A 22,598-nucleotide genomic window follows, 5' to 3' on the forward strand; every position below is an offset into this window, starting at 1 on the left:
ATTCAAATAATATTTTATAAACAAATTGTACTTTTGAACATCAAGGCTTTAGTGAAAAACATATTTTTCTGAAATCACAGATGTTAGGAATACTGATAGTTGGTGTATTTAGTTCTAAATCCACCACGACCGTAGTCCTGGATGATATTACTGCTCTTTCTTGGTTACGGTCATGAGTCCTAAACCTAGAAAACTATAAAAGTAAAGAGAAAAGTGTGGATACCAGGCAGTAGTTTCTTTAGCAGACTGGTGGAGAAAGTGCTCTTGCAGAATTCAGATTATTCTCTTAAAGCTGCTGAGTATTATATCAAAGCCTGGAAGTGAGAGGGTATGGTGAAGAGAGAACGTTTTTGCCTAGAAAAAAACTCATGCAAAATTTTCAAACATTATATACACTATGATAGGGAGATGGATTACCTATTGCTTTTAAATATCAACTGACACCATAAGAAGCAAGTTGTGTAAGAAATAGCCATTTTTAATCAGTGGAAAGTAAACTAGCAATCTGCTAAAGTGATAAGCAGGAAAAGAAAATGTAGTATTCTATCTTCAAAGTCCATGAAACAATTAAATGCAGTGCCATGACTCATAGCCTAGGAATGAATGTATCATGGAAATAGCTTTTTTTTTTTTCAACATAAAATGTTACCTTCCTCTCCTCTTACAAAAATTAGCTAAATATAGATGCCTATTTTTATCACACCTAAAGTGACTGCCACAACCTCAAGGTAGAATGGCATAACGTGAGTGAGGGTCGCTACATAGAGTGGAAAGACTTAACCACTTATGATATACCTGGACATATTGGCTCCCATCTCCTAGCATAATGTGTGAGATTTGAGATTGTGTGTGTGTGTGTGTGTGTGTGTGTGTGTGTGTGTGTGTGTGTGAAAGTGAAAGGGAGAGAGAGAGAGAGAGAGAGAGAGAGAGAGAGAGAGAGAGAGAGAGAGAGAAAGAGAGGAACAGACATCGGTATCAATGAACTTTTTATTACATATACAGACACAGATACAATCCTCAGACTCTGATTTTGTTATTGTTATTTACAATTTTTGTATCAACTGATGAAATCTTTAATGCCTAAAACCACAGTTTTTAAAAAAATTTTTAAAGTTTATTGGGGTGACAATGGTTAATAAAGTTACATAGGTTTCAGGTGTACAATTCTGTAATACATCATCTATATATCATGTTATGCATTCACCACCCAGAGTCAGTTCTCCTTCCATCACCATATATTTGGTCCCTTTTACCTTCATCCACCACCCTTCCTCCCCCCTTACCCTCTGGTCACCACTAAACTATTATCTGTGTCTACGAATTTTTGTTTCTTTCTTTGTCCTCTTGTTCCTTTGTTGTTTTCAATTTTATATCCCATATATCAGTGAAGTCATATGGTTCTCGACTTTTTCTGTCTGACTTATTTCGCTGAGCATAATAATCTCAAGATCCATCCATCTGGTCACAAATGGCACTATTTTTTCTTATGGCAGAAAGATTTGGTATATATACACAATGGAATAAAATTTTTTAAACAGACATATACAAAACCAAATTAAAATTTGAGCAACATATTTTCTAAAGAACCAACTATAGACAACAGTCAGCTGTGTTGGTGTAAAGACCAAAAGGGAAGCAACCACATTGACAAAAAGCTTGAAGTCATCTTGGATCCATGCATTCTGTTCTGTGTATGGAGCATAGACCATATTTTTGTAACTCACTAGTCTTGAGTTTATAAGCCTCCCTGTACTCACTGAAATTTTAAGGGTATCTGTGATATTAAAATGAAATAAAGTATAGAGATTTTCTCAGTAGCAGTGTTTAATCTCCTTTAAGAAAAAAAAAGACAATTAATGAAAATGTTTTTTAAAACAAATATATTTTCATTAGCACAAAAATATGTATATTTCTCATTAGAAAATACTAACCAAAATGGAAGGTTAATTATCTAAATAAAATTAGATTGAAAAATGCTTAATTAGTCAAGACAGTACTTTGGTTCCCTCACATTTCATCATAATTTGCTCATTTAAATAGCACAAAAGGGAAATTTTGTGTAATGTTTAAAAAAGCATGTTTATTTGGATTTCTTCATCAACATGGAAAATATATGTAAGATGTCCAGTTTGTAATAGAAATGACGTGACCTACATGCATGATCAACACAGCACTTTTTGATTATAAGAACATAGAATCCTCGGCAGTGGGTGACAGCTAATTTTCTCTAGCCTCCCTTTGCCCTGCAGCTCTTAAGACATACTGGTCTTCAAGTATTGTTGGAAAAATAATTAGGCATAAACATGAAAAGAACAAAAAACAAGCTATCAATTTTAGGATAATTAAAAAAAAAAAGTTGGAAATACATTCCTGCTATTAAAAAAAAAAAAAAAAAAAGCATAATGGTGGCCTAACCATTTTGTACGGAAAGCAGACTATTGCACACACCCAAAAATGTGTTATAAAGTGCAGATGTTTCCTTAGATTAGAAAAATAAAGTTTGCTTTTAGCATATGTAAGCATACCATATGGAATTCATTTTCGTCACTTCGATGCTTTTAAAAAATATTTCTTGAACAAATACTTTAGGAGTTTGATATGGAGATGCAAAAATCTCTAATGCATGTTTTCTACTTTAGTATTAGAAAAGTTCAAGGCAACAATTTAGGAACTTAATACTGAATGGTATAGTTAGAAAATAAACAATGCAAAGTATAAAATTTCCCCATATTTTCATGAACATATGTCTTTTTTAACTATATTTTTCCATGTAAAGCCTCATGTGTATATGAATTAACTCTCACATTTTAGTTGATTCATTCTTTTCCTTGCCTTTTTTTCCCATTCCTATAAGTTTGAAATCTCTTCTCCAAGAATTTTCAGTCTATTAGTCTTCTGTTCCATTTTCATGACAATCTCTTCTTTTTTTTAATTTTGCAATCTAAATGGTTGCTTTCCTTCAAATGTTAGAAAAATATACAATCCAAAAACTAAGATGTGAATAAAAAAATTAATGTGCTATTTGTTCTTTTATCCTTCTTTGTCAAATTTTTATGTCCTATGTTACAGTATAATTAAATGCATATATCTGTTGCTTCATTCATTAAAATAAATTCAGTTACTTATACATTAGCATATTTAATTCATATCTTTCCATTCCATGAAATTTCATCTTTTAATGCTTAAATTCTTTTGTACTGATGCCTTTTTCCTTACCATCATCCCATGCAAGCCTCTGTTAGGTCCTACTTATCCCATGCTGAATGAAAAGTTTCTAGCTTTTCATATAATGAAAAGAAATTAAAAATCATTCTTAGAAAGTATTTTTCATTCCAAGTTGCATTCATAGAGAAAACCACTGCTTTCTGTACTTCTTTTTTTCAAAATGTCTTCTGTGTTATAAAGCGTATTAAGTCCTTGGACCTGGCTGATTGGGTCAAATTTTTTAAACTTCCTTCGCATAGGAATAATCTGGGTAGCTTGTTAAAAATGCAGATTTCTAGATTTACTCCTTGAAGATTCTGATTCAACAGAACTGCACAGAAGCAGAGAACCTCTTTTTTTAAAGAGGACGTTTATGGTTATAGCGGATGTCGCTTGAACCACACTTTGAGAAACACTGAGAAAGATTGAAGGAAGCACTGTCAAGTTTATATTTTCATGTAGGGAGGATTCTCTATACTTAAGTTCCCAAAGGACTTTCCCTCTTTTCCTGGCTTTTCTTTTTGCATACATCTGGCACCACGGGTCTCATTGAATCATAAGACAATGACCTCAAAGGTAAACTTAGTATATAATTTAAATTATTTTCTGTCTACATAGATGATACAGAGAATATTCGCATATACGTTGATTTGTATACCTATAAAGTAATAACATAATACTGCTTTCTAATTGTACAGTGATTTTTTTTTTTATAGATGTTGTCAGGTATTAAGGCATTTGCACTGAAACTCAAGTCTCAGCATTTAATATCCAGATATTTAAGTTTTAGTAATGGATTTGTTTTCATCAGTTATTCCCAATGGAGCTATGAAGGAGTTATCACCCTTATTTTTAAAAATAAAAACACTGTATTTACCATTGGAAAGATACTGTCCGTGGGTGGGGGAGGTGAATTGCCCTGTCAGTTTTTGCTCTATTCCCTTGGAAATTCGGCTTCCCCTTGGAGTTTTCTTGTTTGGATTATTGTGACCACCAGGGTCTAAATCGCGGGGATTCACTGCATCTTCTTCCAAGGAACTGGCTATGCACAGATAGTACACGAGGGGACATGTAAAGCAAATAAATAGCACAAATAAGTGAAATTAAAACTTGAATTATTTCTGTTGCAAACGATAGTCGAATAGCGATCCCTCTCATAGGTTGCAATCTAGGACAGGTCAGCCTATAACAGTGCTGGTTTATACCAGTATGATTTTTAATGGTTTCCCTTTCAATCTCTCATGTTCTTGTTAGGACGATCAATTATATGGTTTCTCTACCTAAGTATGACTTTGAACCCACCCTCTACTATATTACATCCCCCGGTAGGTTTTCATTTTATATCTCCCGGTGAGCCCCTATTCGGAAGAATCAATTTTTGTTCCATGACTCATGAAATATAGACCCTTACGGAGTTATAGTCCCTTTGAAATCAAGACATCAAGACTAAGAAAACAATTTAAATTAATGATCCTAATACCTTGCCCATTCAGATTTAGAGTCTCTTATATAATGAATAGGCATTTGATGGTTGACATTAGAAAGTGACTTGGTTTCTTAGTAGAAAGTGAATACCTTATTCATACATTAAATATCTGTATCTATATCGATCTGTGTAATAGAAGGTTCGAATGGCTGAAGCAGAATGGCCAATGGAGGGAGGAGAAGAGATTTGAGAATCAAGAGCCAACTTTTACAGGCTTTTTATGTCTAGTAAGGAGTTGGGTTTTATTGTGATAGGAATCCATTAGAGGACTTAGGGAAATAACGTAATCCCATTTACATTTTTAAATTATTACTCATAAAAAGAGAAGAGGAGAAGATTACTAGAAGCCAATTGCATTAAATTAGGCTATAGGGGATGGTGGCTTACACTAGCTTGGTAATGACGAAGATAAGGAAAATAAATAGGTTTGTGACCATTTTGAGGATAGAGTTATTGATGTTTGCGGAGTGGGTATAAGAAAAGCACATAAAGAGATAAATCAGTAGGACTCCCCTATGACAGGAGGTTTGGGACAGAAGAACAAGCAAAAGTTCTGTTTTGGCCTTATTAGTTTTGATATACCTGTTAGAGATCATGTAGGAAGAATGTCAAAAACATAGTTGAATATGTAAATGAGGTATTCCAGTGATAGGTCAGTACTTAAAGATAAATTCTTAGGGGGCATTGGTGTGTCAATAACTATTTCTGGAATAGTTTGTAGGGTTGGTCCTACCATTCAGTCATCAAACATTGTGCAGAGAGTGCCATAGCTCTGAAATATGTTTTTCCTATTGTATGGTCCACTACCTTGTGGTTCTCGTTTTTCTAACAGGGTAAAAAGAAATACACCGTCAAATAATAAAGATGTGCATGCTAATTCCTTTAAGTAAATGGTCGTTCAACTAACCTGTCCTTTCTAATAGACTCACTGGATTATCAACCATCCTCTACTGTCCCTTTCTGCACACTGACCCCTGGTCTTGGTGCACTTCCAGTTCACAACACATTATGTAATGTCTTGTTTGTCCGGGCAACCGGAAACTTAATGCTTCCTGAAAGCGGGCTGTATATTTTCTCTTTCTTATAACAGTTTTACTGGTTATGTGATTACATAATTTAATGGAATCTTTAATAGACTTATGTTACATAAGTATGAAATTAGAGTTGGATGTTTGAAAGTTAAGTTGAATGGTTTTAGGTAATTCCACAAAGGTCAGTAACTCAAAAATTATTACTGTCAAATTAGATGTGGATACAAAGACCAACGAAAGACTGAAAATATCGTAAAGTACTGAAATCACTTTATATCTTTCTAAATTCTTGTTCCACTTTAAATAAACTGGTAGTAGTACTCATAGTTAATATATCATTGGTAGTTTATGCAAGAATGACAGCTCAGAAATGAGAATATGTGGAACTATACTAAACGAAAACACTGGCCTTATATCAAAAGATTGACAAATCAATGCAAATATGTATGTTTTCAATTAAAACACAGTGTTTAATGTATATATGTATCATTTTTATGTTTTACTGCCTTAATTGACCTTTTTAAAACTGACTGGCTACTGCTCCAATAACATCGGATAATAGCTTTTACTAAATTTCAAGAATTGTTTGGATAAGGTTAACAAAAAGATTATTTCTAACAAGCAAAATATTGTCAAAAAGAAAAGATGAAATGGTTGAAAACAGCCTCTTTATTGCTCAGTTGTTTTCAAATCAAGTAGTTTACAGAATAAAGTTATCCATTTGGGTATTTGACCTAATTGGAAGGCCTTTCATTCATTCAACAAATACCCGGGGTGTCAAAAAATGTATACAAGTGGACACTTTGGTTAATGTTGTTCACACAGTAGTTTGCTGAAATCAGAAGTGTCTGGATGCTGATGGTAACCACTTTGAGCACCTCTTGTAATTGCAGACGTCAAACATGACTTGTATTCATCTTTTGTTATTGGTGTATATTGAGATTACAATTTTAATAGTTTTCCTTTCTTAAAATGTGTATGCATTTTTCTGGCACCCTCTGTACTTATTGAGACTATATCGTGTCAGGCACTGTTTTTGTGATAAGAATAAGAAGGACAAAGATCTCCATCTGCTCTCATATAACTCAAATCTGATGTGGGGAGACTATGAATTAAAAAGATATACAAATTATAGGTATAAGATGTACATATACCATGTTATGTATTTATTATATATTATACATTAAATCACATATCTAAGTATATATACATATACATATATATTGAAAATAGTGACAAGTAAGTGCTAAAGAAAGACAAAACAGGGAAGGACAATGTTGAGGTATTTTGCTGTGGAGAAGAGAGAGTGAAATTTAAATAAGGTACCGAGAAAGGCCTTGCTGAGGAGGTGACATATAAATACATAAAAAAAAAAACAAAAATGAGGAAGGGAGCCATGTGCATATCTCGGGGAAAACTGTTCCAGGCAGAGGGGATAGAAGGTCCAAAAGTCCTGGGATAGAGGCTTGCCATCATGGTCAACGTGCCAGGGGGCTAGACTGACTGGAGGAAATGTGCAAAGAAAGGAGGGGTGGGCTCTCCGGACTCAGAGGGACGTGGCTGAATGGATCCTGGGGAGGGTTCTGATGAGAGGCTTGAAGTGCTTTTTTTCTTTTTTCTTAACAGGATTGTTCTGACAGCTGTGTGGAGAATAGACAAAATGGTGGCCGTCACGGAATCAGGAAGCACGGTGAGTAGGCAATGGTTGAAAACCAAGCAAGCTGCGTAATGTGGAGCCGAGTGGTGGCCCTAGAGGTGGTTTGAAGTTGTTCTCTTGTCGTTCGCTTGTGAAGGTAGAGCTCTGATCTTGTTCATGGATGGAATGAGGACTTGGAGAAAATGAGCTAATCGTGTTTCTTAAGATTTGGGGCTGGAACATTTGGTAAAACGTTGTTGTGTCTCTACCTGAGGTGGGATAAACAAGAAAAGAGCAAGGCGGTGAAGACGTGGTTAAGAGGAAGACACAGGGTTTGGTTGTGAGCTGTTCAGTTGAGATGTCTCCTAGAGAGCCGGCTATCCGAATCTGGAGTCCATGGAGGAGGTTAGGGCTGGAAATAACATCTGGGAATCCTGTGTGTCAAGCAGTGTTTAAAGCTGTAAGACTGCCTGAGATTTTCCAGAGAACAAATGTGGGTAGAAATAAAGAAGGGAACTAAGGACTGAGCCCTGGGGTTCAACATGTAGAGACCAGGGAGCCAAGTAAGAGAGTGTTTCAAGGATGAGTGGGTGATCAACTAGGTCAAGTAATGTTAATTAATAGAGGATTTATTGGTGTGGAGGTCGCTGGCGGTCTTGATAAGGACAAGTGGATGGATGGGTAGGGAGGACCGTCTGATTGCAGTGGGTCCAAGAAGACGGGAGAAGAGGCTTCAGTATTAGGGGTTACTGATGTCTTCAAGGAGGTTTTCTGTAGGAAGCAGCCAAGATGGAGGGGTCACTGTTAACATGGCCTACAGAGGAATGAATGCTCAGCACAGGAGCAATGACGGGATGTAACAGGAGAGAGGGAACGTTGACGGATGCAAGAAGAAATGCTTAGACATTTCCAAGGATAACAGGGTGGAGGTATGGGTGACAGAACTAAAGTATTTCTGCATGTGTACTCGCATAGGTAAAGATGTAAGAGCGTACCAAGGTTGCTGCTGGCATTTATAATTTCATATTTTAAAGATATCAGAAATAATAACCTGGAGCAAAACAAAGCATCGAGTCATGCTTGAGGTTTTGGAATACATTTATATCAACTCTAAGCTTACTTGTTTAAATTTTTGAATAAGTATGTTTTTATGATGTTTCGGAACCACATTTGCAATTCTAATCTCTCTCCACACACCATGAGTCTTTCCCACATGCAGAGCTTCCATTGAGTTCAAACGATACATTTCACGTGGAAGCAATAGACTGGGTGCAGAGCTGAACCCAAAGAAAATGCAGATACAGTAAATGTATTGGGGAAAGGTGGTAAATCATACATTCTGTGGATATATGCAAATGTATAGAAGGATACATTCTAGGAAAGTATCCTTTCATAAGCAAGTTGAAATGGTTACTGCAAATTTTACAAAAATGCATTCAGGCACAATTTATCTTTACCACAAGCCGATGCACCTGTGTCATGTTGATATAAAGCAAAAGCATAATCTTACTCATTACTTGTTGAAATACACCAAGAATCTGAGACATTTACATTTTTTATGAAAGAATCATTTTGCCAGATTTCTGTATATATGCACAATTAGACATATTTAAAATAGTTTGAAACTTGAGCTACTTTAGTTAAAGGATTTTGACCTTTGGGCCTGGTACGTATGTGTTCTTGCAATATATATGTATATGTATATATATGTATATGTATATATATGTATATTGAATTATTCCATAATTACTGAACACAGGCAAATTATCAGAGAATATGGGAACAGCTAAACATGACAAATAGTAGGATAGAACGATAATTATTAATAGAGAAGAGTTATATAGTACTGAAACTTGTTCATACATGTTAATGCAAATATTTATAAATAAAAATACACCTATCAGTTTGGGGACTGGTAAAAATAAAATATAGTAGTTTATAATTTCTTTACTGATAATGACAGCATTTTGTTAGTAAGGCAAGCTAAAAAGAATTGGAATTCTGTAGTTCTAATTATTAGACTCACAACAATATATATCAGAAAAGTGGAATCATCTCACAAAAAGCACTTTATTTTCCACATTCGTTTTATAGCTTGTGCTATAATTTTAATCTATAGGTAGTTTATATAAAAGAAACATACCACTTAGAAGGGCAAGTAATTAAATAAAAACAGCTACTTTTCTTATATCTAATAGCAAATTGACTCTCAGATTTTAAAAGAAAAATAAAATATTCATGTTCTCCATAATTTGTATTGCTCTTCCGCTTTCTCCCCCCCTTTCTTCCTCCCTCCCTCCCTCCTTTCCCCCCTCTCTCTGTCTTTCACCTTAGTTCTGTCAACTTAACTGTCAAGGTGATTAAAAAAAAAATTAAACCGTAGTACCTTGGCTCTATACCAAAAATATATTGCTGTGCATTCATTTGTAATATTCCTCCTGAGGCCAAAACATTATTTTTACAAAGACTAATGCTATGCAAAATAGCAGGAAAACATACCGTGAATAATGTCTTACATATGAAACACTTGGTGCTGTTAACCAAAACATTGGTGCTGTGTATGCAAATCTGAATAGCCATAAAGAAATGACAACATAATAGTTTGTGGATATATTAAGTATATTTTAGTGGTGAGCACTTCATCAGTTGTTAGAGTTAATTTTGCTTAAAAAAAACTGCATGGCTAAACTTTTAGAAATATTAGAAAACCTCATGGATTATTATTTTACCTAGATTTAAAAATAATAAAAGGTGAATATTATTAGTACTCATGTAAATTCTGGTGTTCACTATTAGCTGACATAAGGTCTTTTATCTGAGAGCAAATTTTTCAAAACAACGTTGTACTATGTAATGACAACATGGGGACAGTATTCCATATAGCTGTGGAAGGATGGTATGCAGTGTTACTTATTTGTACGTACTTTATTTGTTTTTATGAATTTCACCCGTGTTCATTGTTTTCATGTCTGTGCATAATAAAAAGCAATGGGTCACTCCCACCTCCCGTGCTTACCCTCTGGAGGACAGATCTGGGGAACAGGCCTGAAGGCACAGAAGATTCCATATTTGATGTATAGTGTATATCATACATGCGTACATGGTATGGACCAGTTCTGACACACCATCTAGGAGAAGTGCCTGCACTGGGGACCCCTGACCCCTTGAAGCAGGGTGACCATAGAAAAAGGTCAAAAGAGGTTGCTTGTTTATTTATTGTTTAATTTTAAGAGATAAACGAATACCATTTGACAGAACAGCTCCCCAGGACAGTGTCGCACCAGGGAAAAGTGAAAAGATACTCTCGGCTCTGTGTTTCCCTGAAAATAAGACCGGGTCTTATATTAATTTTTACTCCAAAAGACGCATTTGGGCGTAATGTTCAGGGGATGTCATCCTGAAAAATCATGCTAGGACTTATTTTCCCGTTAGGTCTTATTTTCGGGGAAACACGGTAGTATTGCCTTCGTTCCTTTGTCAAAGATGAATTCGTTATATGTATGTGGGTCTGCTTCTGGGGTCTCTGTCATGTGCCATTGATCGATTTGTCCTTTTGCCAGTATCATACTGTATCGACTGCTGCAGCTTTACATTAAGTTTCGAAATTGGGTAATGTGCGTCCTCCCAAATTTTTCTTCTCCTTCAATACTGTGTTGACTATCCTGGGTCTTTTCCTTCTCCATAAGGGAAACTTTAAAATCAGTTTGTCAATATTCACAAAATAGCTTTCTGGGATTTTGATTTGGATTGCATTGACCCTCTAGACCAGGGGTGTCCAAACTTTTTTCAATGGTTTTCATCAAGGGCCATATGTGGTAAAAACATAAACAGCCGGGCCACTCACTCGAGGTGAAGTACGTGTTGCCTCACCTGGTTTATTTAAGTAAACTAAATATATTTTTGCAATTTGCTGCAGGCCAATTAACAATGGATTGCAAGCTGCAGTTGGCCCGTGGGCTGCAGTTTGGACATTCCTGCTCTAGACCAAGTTGGAAAGCACTGACATCTTGACAGTGTTGCATTTTCATATCCATGAACATGGACTTTCTCTCCATTTATTCATTTTTATAGTTTTTTTCACATAGTTTTTGTATGTATTTTGTTAGGTTTGTACCTAAGCATTTCAGTTTTTAGGTACTAATGGTATTTTAGGTAAATGGTGTTGTGGGTTTATTTCAAATTCTACTTCTTCATTGCTGGTACATAGAAAAGTGATTAAATTTCTTATCTTAACCTTGAGCTTACAACCTTGCTATAATAACTTATTGGTTCCAGGATTTTTTTCTTTCTTTTTTTTTTTTTTTTTGACAATTCTTTTAGATTTTCTACAGGTTATTGTGTTATCTGTGGGGGTTGGGGGTGGGAGTTCATTTCTACCTTCACAATCTGTATTCCTTTTATTTCCTTTCCTTGTCTTATTGCATTAGCTAGTACCTACAATACAGAGTTGAAAAGGACTGGTGAGATGGAACATCCTTGCTTGTCCCTGATCTTAGAGAAAAAACTTTTTAAATTTCTCACCATTAAGCATGATGTTAGCTGTTGTTTCTTGTAGATATTCTTTATCAAGTTGAGGAAGTTCTCCTCTATTCCTCATTTATTGAGAATTATTATCTTGAATTATTGTTAGATTTTATCAAATGCTTTTTCTGCATATAATGGCATGGCCATGTGATTTTTATCTTTTAACCTGTTGAAGTGATGGAGTATATTAATTTTCTAATGTTGAACCAGGTCACATACATTGGATATATCCCATTTAGTCGTAGGATATAATTATTTTTATGCATTGTTGAATTAGATTTGCTAATGTTTTGTTCAGGATTTTTGCATCTATGTTAATGAGAGATATCAATCTATAGTTTTCATTTCTGTGATGTCTTTATCTGGTTTTGGTATAAGATAATGCTGCCCTAATAGAATGATATAAGAAGTATTCCATTTGCTTCTATCTTCTGAAAGAGGTTGCAGAGAATTTGTATAATTTCTTCCATAATGTTTGGTAGAATTAACCAGTGAACACATCTAGGCCTGATCTTTTTATGTTGAAAATATGTGAAAGATTAATTGAATTTCTTTAAAAGACATAGGCCTTTCCAGGTTTTTTATTTCTTCTTATTTGAGTTTTTGCAGATTGCATCTTTCAAGGAATTGGTCCATTTCATCTAGATTATTAAATTTGTGGGCATAAAGTTGTTCATAGAATTCCTTTGTTATTCATTTAATCTCCATGGGATCTGTAGTGATAACCCCTCATTCATATATGATATTCGTAATTTGTGTCATTTCTTCTTTTTTTGTTTGTTTGTTTTGTTTTTGTAACCCTGGCTAGAGGCTTACTGGTTTTATTGATCTTTTTAAAGAACCAGCTTTTGGTTTCATTGTTTTTCCTTTTGATTTCTTATGTTCAATTTCATTGATTTCTGCTCTAATTTTTATTATTTCTTTTCCTTGACTGATTTTGAATTTAATTTTTTCTAGTTCCCTAAGGTGGAAACTTAGATTATTGATTCTAGATATTTCTTGTTTTGTAATACATGTATTCAATGGTATAAATTTCTCTCTAAGCATTGCTTTTGCTGCATCCTACACATTTTGGTAAATTGTCATTTCATTTTCATTTAGTTTAAAATATGTGTGTGTGTGTATGTGTGTGTGTATACACACATTAATTTCTCTTGAGATGTTTTTCTTTTACCATTGCTATTTAGAAGTGTATTGTTTAATCTTCAAATATTTTGGGGTTTTCCAGTTATCTTTCTGTAATTGATTTCTAGTGTTATTCCATTGTGGTCTGAGATCAGACATTGTATAATTCATACTTTTTTAAAAGTGCATATTGTGTCCCAGAATGTAGTTTATCTTGGTAAATGAGCCATGTGAGCTTGAGAATAATGTGTATTCTGCTGTTGTTGTATTAAGTAGTTTATTGGTATCAATTATATCCAGTTGATTTTTTTTTTTTAAGTTCAGCTTTGTCCTTATTAATATTCTGCCTGCTTAGATCGGTCCATTTTTGATAGAGGGGTGTTGAACTCTCCAACTATGATAGTGGATTCATTTATTTCTCTTTCCAATTCCATTATTTTTTGCCTCACAGTGTTTAATATGGTGTTGTTAGGTGTATACACATTAAAGAGTATTCTGACTTCTTGAAGAATTGATCCCTTTATCATTATTTAATGCCCTTATTTATCATTTATAAGTTTCCTTGCTTTGAAATCCATTCTCCTGAAATTACTATAGCTACCCCTGCTTTCTTTTTATTAGCGTTAGCATGGTAAATTGTCCTCAACCCATTACTTTGAATCTACATGTATCTTTATATTAAAAGTGGGTTTTTTGTAGGATATATATTTGATTATTGAGTAGATCTACTCTAACAATCTCAGACTTTTAAATGGTACATTTAGACACTTGATATTTAAAGTGAATTATCCATTATTGTTTTTTTATTTGTTGCCCTGATTCATCCCCTATGTCTTGTTCCCCTGTAGTTTTTAACACTCAGAATTGTCCATACTGAGCTTCCAGCTATTTGCTAATTACAAAATTTCCCTAGTCTGGTATTGGTTCTCATCGTGATTTCTTCTTTTCTGGTAAGCCATAGTGACATATATTCACCAGTCTTTCTTTCCACTCTTGGGGGTAGTTGCTTGGCCTGTGCCCTCCTCTTGCTTACACATCCATGATGAGTTGTCTTTTCAATCTGTTCAGCTTTTACTTTGTATCTGGATGGAGTGGTACCTTCCAAGCTCCTAACATGCAGATCCAGAAACCCTACTGAAGAATTTTGGACAGAGAAAAGTCTTATTATGTTCTAAAGATTACCTTACTATTCTTTGGGGAATATATAGTTGGTCACCAAGAATGGAAGCAGGGAGACCAGTAAAAAGACTACTGCTCCACCAAGGGAGAGATAATGTGGCTTCGGCATGAATGACCCAGTAGAAGTGGCAAGAATTGGTTGAATTTTGGTTCCATTTTAGAAGTAGAGTTGACAGAATTTGCAAGTGATATGGCCTGCAAGGGGAATATATATATATACATATATATATATATATATATATATATATATATATATATATATATATATATGTTTACACACACATATATATACACATATGTGTATATATATATACATATATGTATAATATGTATATATATGTGTGTGTATATATATATGGTTGTGTATATATATATATATATATATATATATATATATGGTTTTAGTCTCAGTGATTAAGCCAATAGTGGGGAGAAAAAAGCATTTTGTTTCAGGCTTGTTAAATTGGAGGTTCTTATTAAACATCCAAGTAGAAATATATTGAACACCTCGTTGGATATATTAGGCCAAAGATTGGGGGCGGAGGGGGGGATGTAGGGGGAAGTATGAAAATTACCAAATGAAGGTCGGGAAGACATAGTTAGAGATAGAATAAAATCAAAGTACACATAATATCCCTAAAGTCATGCAAAGAAGAGTTTGTGATCAATTTCATCAGTTGCTTCTGCAGAAGGGAGTGATATGAATACCAAGACTAAAATATTGGATTTGGCAAGATGGAGGCTGTTGTTGGCAACAATGACAAGAGTGGTTTCAGTGGTTGAGAAGAGAGTGGGAGGTAAAAATAAAAGCATTTCTGCTGAAGTGATCCATTAATCCATATCAACATCCATATTGTGAGAATGAGTTACAATTTCCTTTCTCCCCCACAGACATTCTTTGCTTTGCGGTATAAAAACCACATGGTTGTCTTAGAGATAATTATTCCCTTGCTTTATGTTCCCCTCTGCACATTCTTAGGGCATGTTGTTTATACACCAATGACTGGAGTTCAACAAAATAGATCTATAGTATCTTTACTCATAATTTCTCGTTTTCTCTTCTCACCAGGCTTCCTTCTTCCTATTTTTCTTATTTCATTGTATTCTACTTCCTCTCTCCCTTTTCTAAATCCCAAAAATAAAGGCCTGTATAATAGGACGTAAACTGTACTCAAAACACTAGTTTTTTTTCTCTTACAATTGTTACTTCATTGACTTAAACCATCATTCCAGCCTCTTTTAGGATGTTTTTCTTCTGGGAGGTTCTCCATCACCCATTTGGAATTGACTCCTGCGAAACCACTTCCATAATTCCTTGTCAATGCCTGATTTCGCGTGAAGGAACACTTGGAGTACGCATTGGAAGTGTGTGACTAAAACTGGGATCCATTGAACACACTCGATCTCTTAACGTTTTGTTATCCTGTTGGATGTCCTTGAGAGCTATAGTATGACCCTGCCTTCATTTCTAACATTAGTAATTTGGCTTTTTCCTCTTTTCTTGTTGGTTAGTTTAGCTAGAGTGTTATCAATTTTATTTATCTTTTTAAAGAACCAGTTTTGATGTTTTTCCTATTTTCTTATTTTTAATTTCATTGATTAATGTTCTATTCCTTTTTTTATTTATGTACTTCTATTTGCTTTAGGTTTATATTAGTCTTCTTTTTCTAATTTCTTAAAGTAGAAGCTTAAATTTTGATTTAGGAACATTTTGTATTTTATAAAATATGCATTTAATTCTAGAAATTTCCCACTCAAGCACTGCTTTTGCTGCATTCCACAAATTTTAATAACTTGTATTTTTCTTTTCATTTAGTTCAAAATAATTTCTAACTTTTCTTGAGACTTCTATTGTGATACATGAAACATTTAGAAGTGTGTTTGATTTCCAAATATTTGGGGATTTTCCAGCTGTCTTTGTTTTACTGATTTATAGTTTAATTACATTGTGGTCTGAAAACGTACTTTATACGATTTGTATTCTTTTAAATTTTGGGGGGGCAAGGGGGTGTTTATATCCAAGATGTAGTCTAGTTTGGTGATTGTGCCATGTGAGTTTTCTTATTCTTCTTAGAATATGTATTCTATTGCCAGGTGGAGTATTTTCTAAAGGTCAATTAGATCAAGTAAATAGCACTGTCGGGTCACCTGTATGCTGACTGATAGTCTGCTTACTTAATCTATTATTACTGAAAGGGTGTTGAGTCTCAAACCACATAGTGAATTTGTTTCTCCTTTCATTTTTTGTGTCCGTATTTTGACACTTAATAGTTAGGTGCACACACATTTAGAATTGCTGTCTTTCTGGAAGACTGGCCCCTTTAGCATTAAGTAAAGCACTTACTTATCCCTGATGATTTTTTTTTTTTTTATAACTACGTTCTATAGCTAGCTACTCCAACTCTCTATGCATTAGTGGTAGCGTGATCTTTACCCATCCCTTTGTTTTTAACCTATCAGTCTTTATATTTAAATAGATTTCTTAACACAACATATTGTGCTTTACCTTTTTTATCTCTATTCTTTTTTGTAGATCCTTTTAGTTTTGTCTCTTAATATTTTTAAGTTGGGATATTTAGATATTTCACATTCAAAGTGGTTATTGACAGATGGATTAATGTACAAGTATCCCATGTTTGTAACTATTTCCTCTTCCTTGTGTTGGTTTTTTGTTTCCTTTTTTCCTTCTTTTTTATGCTTTCCTGTTTTTAGTTGAGGATTTTACATGAATTCTTTCTATTTCCTCTCTTAGTATAGCAAAAAAAATTTCATGTTTTTCCTACAGTTTCAATATACTTTTTTAAGATTTTTAAGTCCACCTTCAGATAACACCATACCATTTCATGCGTAGTGTAGGAACCTTATAACAAAGTATTCCCAGTTACTCCTTTCTATCTTTTATGACAATACTGTTATTTATTTCACTTACACATATGATATATTTTAGATTCATTAAGAAGAAAAAGCTATAATTTTGTGTTGGCTTCATTTGTTTTTTCTCCAACAGTTTTCCTTTCTCTACGTAGATCTGGGTTTTCAACCTACTTTATTTTCTTTTTCCCTGAAGAACTTATTTTCACATTCCTTGCAAGGAGGTCTGCTGCCATTGAAGCCCCTATCTTTGTGTGCAAAAGTCTTTATTTCTCTTTTACGTTTGACTAGACATAGAAATCTAGGTCATTTTTCTTTTTTCTTTTTTTTTCTTTTTTATCACGTTAACTACTTCAATCTACTCTTTTCTTGCTCCCTTGTTTACTGATGAGAAGTCTGTTGGAACTCTTATCCTTGTTTTTCTATAGACAAGATCCCTCTCTTCACCCTGGATTCTTTCAAGTTTTTCTCTTTGTCTTTCATTTTCTGAGGGTTGAATATGAGTACATACTCCAACTGTAGCTACTTTGTGACTTATTCTAATGGGCATCTTCTCAGGTTTCTAGATCTGAATTTTTGTGTCTGATTAATTTTGGAAAGTTGTTGGGCACATGTTATATCTCTTGGCATCACCCCGCAGTTGGATTTCCTATTCGGTTTCTTTTATTATCAATTTTTCTTTCATGGTAACCTGGCTAGGAGTTGAGTTTTGTCTAATGTTTATTGTAGCTGTTGGTACTAGGCTTTGATTTCCTATAGTGTTCTTGTTTTTGCTTCCTTTGTAGTTGGCTTTACTAGAATATGACAAAATGTATAAATGTATTGCTGGGCTAAAAGAGAGAGAGAAAGAGAGAGAGAGAGAGAGAGGGAGAGAGAGAGAGAGAGAGAGAATTGGCAGATACTACAAAGGAGGAAGAACTTCAAACTTGGACGAGTGAGTGAGTTGATGCCAAAAGAAGTCACGTGAGCTGTGTGTCCAGATATGTCTATATCTGGACTTTAAATGCTTATACAATCCCAGAATTAGAAAGCCAAGTGTTATATAGTAATAAGGACCTGAGCTCTTCCTCACATGGACTTGGTGTCTTACAACTGTCTAGGTTTTGATCTGCCTTTTTTGTACAAGAGTCTTGTTGGTGTGGTGGTAGGTGTGGTGAGGTGGAGTGATCTGTAATGTTAAAATTCAATGTCAGTCTTGTAGTGAGCCTGTGTGTCCAGACATCTGCACTTATGAATGTATCTGCAGTGGTATAGCATTTCTACCTCTCTTTGCTGAGACAGAAAGGCAAGCATGGCTGGAGTGACAACGGTACCCTTCTACAAGGTAGGATAAGATATTGGTTCAGGGATTAATTAATTAATTAATTTATTTATTTATTTATTCATTCATTCATTCATTCATTCATTTTCTCTTGGAGAATTGACTTTTCTTATGGAGAATGCTCTGGTTATATTTCATAATGATTAGTTTTTGCTTTCGGTTAGAGCCACAAGTTGGTCTTTCTTGGATCCTTACCTATAAGAAGCTGGTGGGCTGACTGTGATAAACCCCACAAAAGTGTAGAGATTCTATTGGACTTCAGACTCCATGAGTTTCTCACTCTCGTGTTAGTCCACACTCAGCCTGCACCAATTTGTCAATTTGTCAAACTTTAAGTTTCTCTGTCAGTTATGACTTCAGTGGCTTGCAGTGACATTGAGCTTGGCTGTGACTCTCTAGTTGTACCTGTATGGGTGGCAGTTTGCCCAGCATCTCAGTTTTCTGATGAGTCCAAGAAAATTCATTGTCTTTCAGTTGGTTTGCTTTCTCTTACTCTAAGGATGGTATTTTTTTACTTTAAAGCTCTTTCGCTGAAACGAAGTTCTCACTTAACATTTTCAATTTTGTTAAATATCAAAATAAAAGTTATCTTGGGAGATAAAAATTTGGAATATGTTCTATTCAAAATTATTAACATTGGTTCTACTATCTGTGTATTTTATCTTTTTCCAAGTAATATTGTGAAAGATTGGACTTCACGAACTCCTTTGTACAACTTAAATGAATGTGACCATATCATATCATTTTTAAACTGGCATTTTTAAATTCTAACTCATATACCTCAGTAGGCCATACTTGTTTGACTAGCATCAATAAACTCAATATTGCATATTCCAAATGGCAAAGAAGTTCAGGTATAATATATTAAGTAGAAAGTTATGTCAAACTAATAGGAAGTGGTAATATCCTGTTACCGTAAGAAATCTCACGGTAGAGAGATTTACCTGGAATTTCCTGTCTCTTTGGATAGTGTATGTAATACCTTTAACTGCAAATCCTGGTTTTTAACTAGAGTCTATTTCTGTGTTTGTTTATGATATCCATTCTCTAGATTTATAAATGTATAACTGTTGCATAATTCTTTAGGTATGTGCACATAGAATAAATGAAAACAAATGCTTTCATTAACACAGCTGCTTTATACTGTTTAATTCAAATACTGTATTGGCTTCCCACAGACAAGGGAGTTGGGAAAGAAAAAAGGAAGGGAATATTAAAACACAAAGAAGTTCCTATTTTTAGTCAAAAAACCAAAAGCAGAAGAACTGATGACACTTATGATCTAACAGCCTATAAAGAGTACATGCTAAAGACACAAATAGCAGGAATGTTAACTCTAAATCATCACTGTTACAGTGGCACCTAAAGCGTACTTCAGGCCTTTGGAAAACGTGGTCATTCTTTAGGGGTCTATGAGCTGTACTTTTGCGAAATATGCTTTAGTTTTATTTTAAGACATTGTGAAAATTATGAAATTTCATTGAAGAGAAAAACAAGTGTAGGTCAGTCACCAAGAGGAAAGGATTTTTAGACAGTCTCCTTTTTTATTTTCTTCTAAGAAAAGATTGTCACATTTCTCTATTAACTGCGTTATTTCTGCCCCTTGCCTAAAGTGGGATTTTTGTTTTTGTTTTTGTTTTTTTAAACTTAGAGTTCTCCAGTCAGGATATGTATTTAGTGGAAGACAGAGTGGGAGGTGCTGACAGAAAGTTTGCCTGTAGCTTACAGTCTAGCTTATGCACACATAGAAATCCTGGGTAGAATATGGCAAGGTTGAGAAATACACTGCTTGTCTCCAAAGAAATGAAATGGGCAGGTGACACAATTAGGGGGAACCTAAAGTAGTACGTGAGAGTGAGGTCAAGTTGAAACAACCCATGGAAACACATGACCAGATGTGTCTATCTTTGAACTTTCAATGCCCAGACAAGGCCAAGAGTAGAATCTCCTGCATCATAGTAGGTTAGACCTGAGCTCCCTACATAGAACCGGGAACCAGAAAGGAGCTATCTTGTCCAGAATGTTTTGGACCACTGTGTTAGTTTACTGGGGCTACCATAGCAAATTACCACAAAGTCAGTGGCTTAAAACAAGAGACATTTATTCTCTCACAGTAATTGAGCCCACAAGTCCAAAATCAAAGTATTAGCAGGTCTGTGCTCCTTTCAGAGGTTCTAAGGAAGAATCCTCCCTTCCCTTCTTCTAGCTTCTGGATGCTTCTATACTCACATTCCTTGGCTTGTGGCTCCACCACGCTAATCTATGCATCTGTCTTTACATGGCCTCCATCTCTGTGTGTCTCTTTCTGTTCTCTTCTCATTCAGACATCAGTCATTGCATTTAGGGTGATCCCTAAACCCAGTATGATTTTATATGAAGATTTTCAACGAATTGTGTCTGTAAAAACTGTGGTTCCAAATAAGGCTGCGTTCTGAAGCTCTGAGTTGCCATGTGTCTTTCAGGGACAGTGTTTAACCTGCAATTCTCATTCTACCAAGAAAGTAGCGTTGAAGTAAGACACTCACACTGCCTAGGGTTTCAAACAGAGCGATCAATGAGAAAGCGTAAACCCAAGCCTGCCACGTTACCTGAACGTACATCACCTATCATACTGTGATATAGAACACCAACACTAGGTAGTTACATAAAATGCTATCCGGGTCAGGAAAACCCATGACTCCTTGTCAGATATAAGGGCAGTGTCCACACTGCTTGACCCATAGAGGATACCAAATAAATTGGTTTTATTCTATTGATGATCACTAAAGCTTTCCAAAATGCCAGATGAATTTAATTTGTCTTTATATAGTTCATTATTAGCTTCTTATGTCTATTGATGCACAGAAGACAAAGGGTATGAGTAATGGACAAGAAGTGAAATTGTTTTGGTTCAAAACCTACCTTTGACAGTAACCAGCCGGTCAACCTCATGGAACCTCAGTTTCCTCATCAATAGAATGGATATTACCATAAATCCTCTGGTTACACCCCAGATTATCGTGAGGACAACATGAAACAGTGAATTTGAAGCACATTGAAAAGTGGTAGATGTTATACAGGGAAATTCAAAAGAATAAGGAAGGGCTTTCGAAAATGTCCGTTCTGAGTACAGCATGTCTGTGTAGCCAATGTTTAAAGGATAAGAGAGCCAAAAGTGGCTAAAGGTTTTCTCAAAGGATGAGTGCACTGTAATCAAGTTCTTCTACTTAAATTGCATCATTTTAAGTGATGAAAGTAAATTAGAAAAATGAATAAGGAAGTCAAACATAGCTTTATAAGGTGAGCGAACTATGTTCCTCTGTCATCAAGCTTCAGAGTCTGCTTAAAGGTTCATGTTCAGGGGTACCTTTAGCTGTGAGGCTAAGTCTGAAGTGAATTTCTCTGTTGGTTTGCTAGGTTGTTTCACGGGCATGTCCTACAAGTGACACTTAGCAAAAGACAACATGCTAAATCCTAGGAGGAAAAAACAAAAAAAGCCTGCTCACAAGCTCAGTTCAGAATTTGCTCTGTGCAGTAAAGCACTGCCCACTACAGAACCACACACAATAATATCACTATTGGAATGCCTTTTTATTTCTTAACTGACATTAAAAATCAAATTAGGAGGCTTCTCCAGTGCAGTGCAACGTTGTTGTGTTGTTATTGTTATCTTGACTTCAATGGACTATAAAAGTCCAATAAGTGAGAATAGAAGCTTTCTAGTATTGGAAAAATCCCAAACTTGTTTTATTTATACAATCTGAGGCCACAATGCTTTCTACTATCAAGACTCTAGCTCTCAATTCCTGGTTTAGACAGCCTACTGTGTGACCTCACTTGACTAATCCTTTACTCATTGTCTCCATCGGGAGTAGAGCCAACAAGAAGTCTGTCTGGAAATAATTGGAATGATATATATCTTTTGTTGCTTCTTTCTCACATCTTATTAATGGGGTAAATGACACAGTCTTTAGCATATAATCAAAACTGTGTGTTGGTACTCACAACCCTTCCGTCCAGCCCATAAATCACCAGGCAAGATTGCCTCCTTGCTGTGTACACATTAATGAAATTGAGTATGCCAGACAAATTCACTTCAGGAAACATCTATGATGTCAGAATGTTGGAGCACCACTTAACAGCTCCATCATGGATACAATGTGAAGATGCATATTTCTAACAGAACACATTTGGGACTATATTCCCAGCTCAGGTCCCTTTTGCTATCTGCTCTTCTAGACC

General features: G+C 35.0%; 1 long non-coding RNA gene across 1 annotated transcript in view; it reads left to right on the top strand.

Moving 5' to 3' along the window:
• LOC148757627 (uncharacterized) overlaps window positions 1–22,598 on the top strand; it is a 329,614-nt gene that overhangs the window by 164,639 nt on the left and 142,377 nt on the right. The window contains exon 4 of the long non-coding RNA XR_016021683.1: window positions 7,348–7,411. This is a non-coding gene — a long non-coding RNA (uncharacterized LOC148757627). The remainder of the gene's footprint in view (window positions 1–7,347; window positions 7,412–22,598) is intronic.

The sequence above is a fragment of the Rhinolophus sinicus genome, chromosome 7 (genome assembly GCF_057876585.1).
Source record: "Rhinolophus sinicus isolate RSI-liver-muscle chromosome 7, RSI-T2T, whole genome shotgun sequence".
NCBI classification, from domain to species: Eukaryota; Metazoa; Chordata; class Mammalia; order Chiroptera; family Rhinolophidae; genus Rhinolophus; species Rhinolophus sinicus.